At 39.0% G+C, this 6859-nt stretch overlaps 1 pseudogene; it reads left to right on the forward strand.

Annotated features, from left to right (window-relative positions):
* Positions 1 to 6562: 6562 nt before the first annotated feature.
* On the forward strand, positions 6563 to 6650 carry LOC112610516 (annotated as a pseudogene).
* The last annotated feature ends 209 nt before the right edge of the window (positions 6651 to 6859 follow it).

The raw sequence follows: 6859 nt of genomic DNA on the forward strand, positions 1-6859 counted from the left end.
TCTACTTTGCCTGTGGTCTAGGAATTGAACAACAAAGCCTGGATGACAGAATATCTGTTTACAGAATGGTTTACTGAATATTTTAAGCCCACTGTTGAGACCTACTGTTTAGAATAAGATTTCTTTCAAGATATTATTGCTCATTGACAATGTACCTGATCACCCAAGAGCTCCGATGGAGATGTACATGGAGATTAATGTTGTTTTCCTGCCTGCGAACACAGCATCCATGTTGCAGCCCACAAAACAAGGAGTAATTTTGACTCTTCAGTCTTATGATTGAAGGAATTTATTTCCTAAAGCTATAGGAAATGCCAGAGATCCTGATTCCTCTACTGGATCTGGGCAAGGTAAATTGAAAAGCTTCTGGAAAGGATTCACCATTTTAGATACCATTGAGAACATTTATGATTCATGGGACAAGGTCAAAACATTAACATTAATAGGAGTTTGGAAGAAGTTGATTCCAATCCTAATGAATGACTTTGAGGGAATTCAACACCAGTAGAGGAAGTAACTGCAGATGTAGAAACAGCAAGGAACTAGAATTGGTAGTGGAGCCTGGGGATGTGACTGAATTGCTGCAATCTCATGGTAAAACTTGAACAGATGAGGAAATGCTTCTTATGCATGAGCCAAGAAAGTGGGTTTTTGAGATGGAATCTATTCCTGGTGAAGATGCTGTGAACATTGTGGAAACAACAACAAAGGATTTAGAATATTTCGTGAACTTAGCTGATAAAGCAGCAGCAGGGTTTGAGAGAATTGACTACAATTTTGAAAGAAGTTCTACTGGTGTAAAATGCTTTCAAATAGTATCACATGCTACAGAAAAATCTTTCTTGAAAGAGTCAATCGATGTAGCAAACTTCGCTGTTGTTTTATTTTAAGAAATTGCCACAGCCACCCCAACCTTCAGCAGCCACCACCCTGACCAGCCAGCAGCTATCACCATGGAGGTAAGACTCTTCATCAGCAAAAAGATTATGACTTGCTGAAGGCTCAGGTGATTGTTAACATTGTTAACTTTTTTTTATTTTTATTTTTAGCAATACTCTTTCTTTCTTTCTTTTCTTTCTTTCTCCTTCCTTCCTTCCTTCCTTCCTTCCTTCCTTCCTTCCTTCCTTCCTTCCTTCCTTCCTTTCTTTCTTTCTTTCTTTCTTTCTTTCTTTCTTTCTTTCTTTCTTTCTTTCTTTCTTTCTTTCTTTCTCCTTCCTTCCNTCTTTCTTTCTTTCTTTCTTTCTTTCTTTCTTTCTTTCTTTCTTTCTCCTTCCTTCCTTCCTTCCTTCCTTTCTTCCTTCCTTCCTTCCTTCCTTCCTTCCTTCTTTCTTTCTTTCTTTCTTTCTTTCTTTCTTTCTTTCTTTCTTTCTTTCTTTCTTTCTTTCTTTCCTTCTTTCTTTCTTTCTTTCTTTTTAATAGAGATGAGTTCTCACTATGTTGCCCAGGGTGGTCTTGATTTCATGAGCTCAAGTGATCCTCCCACATCACTTTTTTTTTTTTTTGAGACAGAGTCTCACTCTGTCGCCCAGGCTGGAGTGCAGTGTCACGATCTCGGCTCACTGCGACCTTCGCCTCCTGGGTTCAAGCGATTGTCCTGCCTCAGCCTCCTGAGTAGCTGGGATGGTCAGCGCACATCACCACACCTATCTAATTTTTCTATTTTTAGTAGAGACAGGTTTTCACCATGTTGGCCAGGCTGGTCTCGAACTCCTGGCCTCAAGTGATCTGCCAGCCTTGGCTTCCCAAAGTGCTGGGATTACAAGAGTGAGCCGCTGTGCCTGGCAAACCAAAGTATTATATGCACTGGGAAACCAAAGTATTCGTGTGACTCACATTATTGCAATGTTTGCTTTATTGTGGCAGTCTGGAACTGAACTGGCAATAGCTCTGAGATATGCCTATATGTGAATTTTTATAACATTATTCATAATACCCACAAGTTAGAAACAACCCAAATGCCCAGCAATGGATGGATAAACAAAATGTAGTACAGCCTTACAATGGAATATTGTTCAGCCATAAAAAAGAATGAAGTAATTGTACAAGCTACAACCTGGATAAACCTCAAAAACATTATGCTCAGTGAAAGAAGCCAGTTACCAAAGACTACATATTGTATGATTCCATTTATATTAACTATGTAGAATAAGGAAATCTACAGAGATAGAAAGCAGATTAGTAGCTGCCAGGGGCTGGAGTGGGTGTGAGGATAGGGGGATGATAGCTGAAGGTTACAAGGCTTGTTTTAGAGATAATGAAAGTGTTCTAAAATTGACTGTGGTGACGGTGGCACATATCTGTGAATACGCTTAAAATCGTTGAATTGTATACTTTAAATTGGTGAGTTGTAACATATATGAATTGTACCTCAATAAAGCTGTTTAAAAAAAAAGAAAAGAAAAGAGAAGTGCTCAAATGAGCGATGGAGACATGTCAAAACAACATGGAAGCCAGCAAGAAGGGGCTTCCACTGGCTGGAGCTGGAAAGTTTGAGCATCAGAATAAGTAATAATATCAATGGATTATAACTTACAGAATAAAATAGGAATCCATGACTCTATACTGTTGTATATAAATGAATACGTGGGATGTTTGTTGAGGAATGGGCTATTTACATATTCTCAAAGCAACTTTCCACAAAATGCTTATTAATTACAAAGAGAAAATCAGTAACTTTGCAGTGGAGAAAACTAGCAGACACCACCTTAATCAAATGACCAAAGTGGACATCAACAGCAATGGGATAAATGAGAATTGTGTACCACCTATAGGATGCAGTGAGAAAGACAGGATCACTTCTGTGATATTCCTGCACACAATGCATAACCTGAATCTAATAATGAAGAAACACTGAATGAGCCCAAATTAAGGGGTATTCTAGATAATAACTGGCTCATAATCTATAAAAATGTCATTGAAATTAAGAACAGATTGAAGAACTGTTCCAGATTTTAAAAGACCAGAGATAACTGAGAACTAAATGGAATATGTGATTCTGTGCTGAATCCTTTTGTCATAAAAACATTATTGGACACACTGGTGAAATTTGAATAGAGTCTTTGCTGTGGATTAGCTGGCAGTAATCTACCAGTGTTAATTTCCTGATTTTGATGGTGGTTTTATGTTTATCTAGGAGGATGTCCTTGTTCATAGGAATTATACATTGAAGTGTTTGAGTGGTGATGGCAACTTAATCTCAAATGATTTCAGGAAAAATGTTCTTTGTACTATAGTTGTGATCTTTCTGTACATTTGAGACTGCTTCAAAGTTAAAAAAAAATTCTACTATGGCTTGGAAGGGATTGAAAAAAAAATCCATGCATGTGAGGAAGAAACTGGACTAATACCTGAAAACCAAGAGAAAAGCAAACCATAGAAAATACAGCCTCACAGGAGATCCAGATACTGGAGTAATCAGTTGGAGTTTTGAACTAATTATCATTACTTTGTATAAGAAAATAGATGAATAGCAGGATAGTTTCACTAGATAATTGGAATTAATAAAAAATGAAGAATCATGTGGAGTCCTAGAGTGGAAAAAAATATACTAACTGAAATTGAGAATTTATTTCACAGGACTAAAGGCAGATTAGATAGAGCAGAAGAAGGAATTAGTGAATTGGAAGACAGGTCAGTAGAAAATACTTTGATTGTAGCATAGACAGAAAAAGGATAGAGAACACAAAAATGCCATTAATATTATATGCAACACAATAAAAAGTTATGTCATATGTGTTTTTTCTATAACTAACACAAGACATCAAGCTAAACAGGTTTAATACAAAGAAATCATACTTGGACATGTTGTACTTAAACTGTAAAATGTTAAATTCAAAGGGAAAAATCTGGAAAGCACCAAGAAAACAAAAGCACATTCCTCTAAAGAAACAACCATAGACTGACAAATTGAAATTATATTTGAGATGGAAATCGCAAAATCTAAATATAGATTTTTTTTTTTTTTGAGACGGAGTCTCGCTCTGTCGCCCAGGCTGGAGTGCAGTGGCCGGATCTCAGCTCACTGCAGGCTCCGCCTCCCGGGTTTACGCCATTCTCCTGCCTCAGCCTCCTGAGTAGCTGGGACTACAGGCACCTGCTACCACGCCTGGCTAGTTTTTTGTATTTTTTTAGTAGAGACGGAGTTTCACCGTGTTAGCCAGGATGGTCTCAATCTTCTGACCTCGTGATCTGCCCGTCTTCGCCTCCCAAAGTGCTGGGATTACAGGCTTGAGCCACCGCACCCGGCCTAAATATAGATTTTTTTAAAAAAACATAGCCCAGGTTGAAGTGCAGTGGTGTGATCTTGGCTCACTGAAACTTCCGCCTCCCGGGTTCAAGTGATTCTCGTGCCTCAGCCTCCTGAGTAGCTAGGATTACTGGTGCCGGCCACCAAGCCTGGCTGATTTTTGTATTTGTAATTTTTGTATTTTTAGTAGAGACAGGGCTTCACCATGTTGGCCCAGCTGGTCTCAAACTCCTGACCTCAGGTGATCTACCTGCCTTGGCCTCCCAAAGTGCTGGAATTACAGGCATGAGCCACTGTGCCTGACCCTAAATATAATTTGAATGTATTTTGAATGGATGGGATTAACAGCAGATGAAATATCACAGAAGAAAAGGTCAGTAAACGTGAAGATATATGAAGACATTATCAGCAGAAAGTTTCTGAAAGGAAGAACATGGAAAGAAATAACCAAAAACATAACAGAGCCACGGTTATCCCCGGGATAATATTAAGTGCTCTGACATACGTGTAGTTGAAGTCCAGAAAGAGTGGAGAAACAGAACAGAAATTTTTTTGAAGAAATAATGACCAAAAGTTTTCCAACTTTGATGAAAACTAGAAACTCAAAGATCCAAGAATCTCAATACCAACTGTAAAGATAGTAAATGACAGCAAGATTCATTATAATCAAATTGCTGAAAATCATTAGAGATGATGAGAAAATCTTAAAAGAAGCCAGAGGGAAAAAGAGACATTGCATATAGAGGGACAAAGATAACAATGATCATGGACTTATTGTCAGAGACAACATAAGCCAGAAGATAATAGAACACAATTTTTTAAGTTGTGGAGAAAAAAAGTACTCTCAACGTAGATCTCTAAACCAAGTGAAAATATCTTTAAAATGATGGTGAAATAAAGACTTTTTCACATGCACAAAGAATGAGAGACTTCGCCATCAGTTGACCTACACTATAAGAATGTTAAAGAGGCTAGACCTGGTGGCTCACTCCTGTAATCCCAGCATTTTGGGAGGCCAAGGCAGGTGGATCACTTGAGGTCAGGAGTTCTAGACCAGCCTGCCCAACATGGTGAAAACCCATCTCTACTAAAATACAAAAATTAGCCAGGCATGGTGGCAGGCGCCTGTAATACCAACTACTAGGGAGGCTGAGGCAGGAGGATTGCTTGAACCTGGGAGGCAGAGGTTGCAGTGGGCCAATATCACGTTACTGCATTCCAGCCTGGGGGGCAGAGTGAGACTCTGTCTCAAAAAGAAAAACAAAAACAAAAAAGGTTAAAGAAAGTTTTTTCAGGCAGAGGGAACATGATACCAGATGGAAACTTGGAGATACACAAAGGAATAAATAGAACAAGAAATGAAAAATATGTGAGTAAATGTAAAATATATTTTTTTCATTTAAAATTTTGTTTAAAAGATCATCAACTACCTAAAGAAAAAAGAATAACCACTTATTATGGGGTTTATAACATATGTAGAAATAAAATGTATGATAACAATACCACGAAGCATGGGGGCGAAAAGAAAATATGCTAGTTTAAGTTTCTAACTTTTACATGATGTGATATAAGGTTATTTGGAGGAAAACTGATAAACTAAAGACGCATATTGTAAACCTTAGAGCAGGGATTGGCAAACTTCCTGTAAAGGGCCAGATAGTAAATATGTCAGGTGTTGAAGGCCATACAATCTCTTTTGCAACTAATTAACTCTGCTGTTTTATCAAGAAAGCAGCTGTAGACAATATTCAAATGAGTGAGCATGGTTGTGTTCCAATAAAACTTTATTTGTGGACTCTGAACTTTGAATTTTATGCCATTTTCATGTATCCCCAAAATATTACTCTTTTGAATCATTTCAACTTAAAAAAATTTTTTTTTGAGACAGAGCCTTGCTCTGTTGCCCAGGCTGGAGTGCAGTGCTACAATCTCAGCTCACTGCAACCTCCGCCTCCCAGCTTCAAGTGATTTTCATGCTTTAGCCTCCCGAGTAGCTGGGACAAAGGTGTGCACCCCCATACCTGGCTAATTTTTGTATTTTTAGTAGAGACAGGGTTTCACCATGTTGGCCAGGATGGTCTCAAACTCCTGGCCTCAAGGGATTCGCCTGCCTTGGCCTCCCAGAGTGCTGGGATTACAGGCGTGAGCCACTGTGTCCCTGCCCATTTCAACTTTTAAAAAAGGTAAAGCATTTTAGGAAGCCAAGGTGAAAGGATTGCTTGAGGACAAGAGTTTGAGGCTGTGGCGAGTTATGATGGCTCTTCAGCACTTCACTCAGAGTGAGAGAGTAAGACTTTGTCTCAAAAACAGACAGAGATTCTTTTGCATATTCATGGCCATGTGTAAGATGTGCCTCCCTCCAACCTTGTTACCATGTGGATGTCAGCACTTTACCCATTTGATGATCTGACGTGAGGGAAGAAAAGTAAAAAGTAGGCCGGGAGCGGTGGCTCATGTCTGTAATCCCAGCAGTTTGGGAGGCTGAGGCAGGTGGATCACCTGAGGTCAGGAGTTCGAGACCAGCTTGGCCAAAATGGCGAAACCCTGTCTCTATGAAAAATACAAAAAAATTAGCCAGGCATGGTGGCGGGTGCCTGTCATCCTAGCTACTCG

The sequence above is a fragment of the Theropithecus gelada genome, chromosome 16 (assembly GCF_003255815.1).
Source record: "Theropithecus gelada isolate Dixy chromosome 16, Tgel_1.0, whole genome shotgun sequence".
Classification (NCBI taxonomy): Eukaryota; Metazoa; Chordata; class Mammalia; order Primates; family Cercopithecidae; genus Theropithecus; species Theropithecus gelada.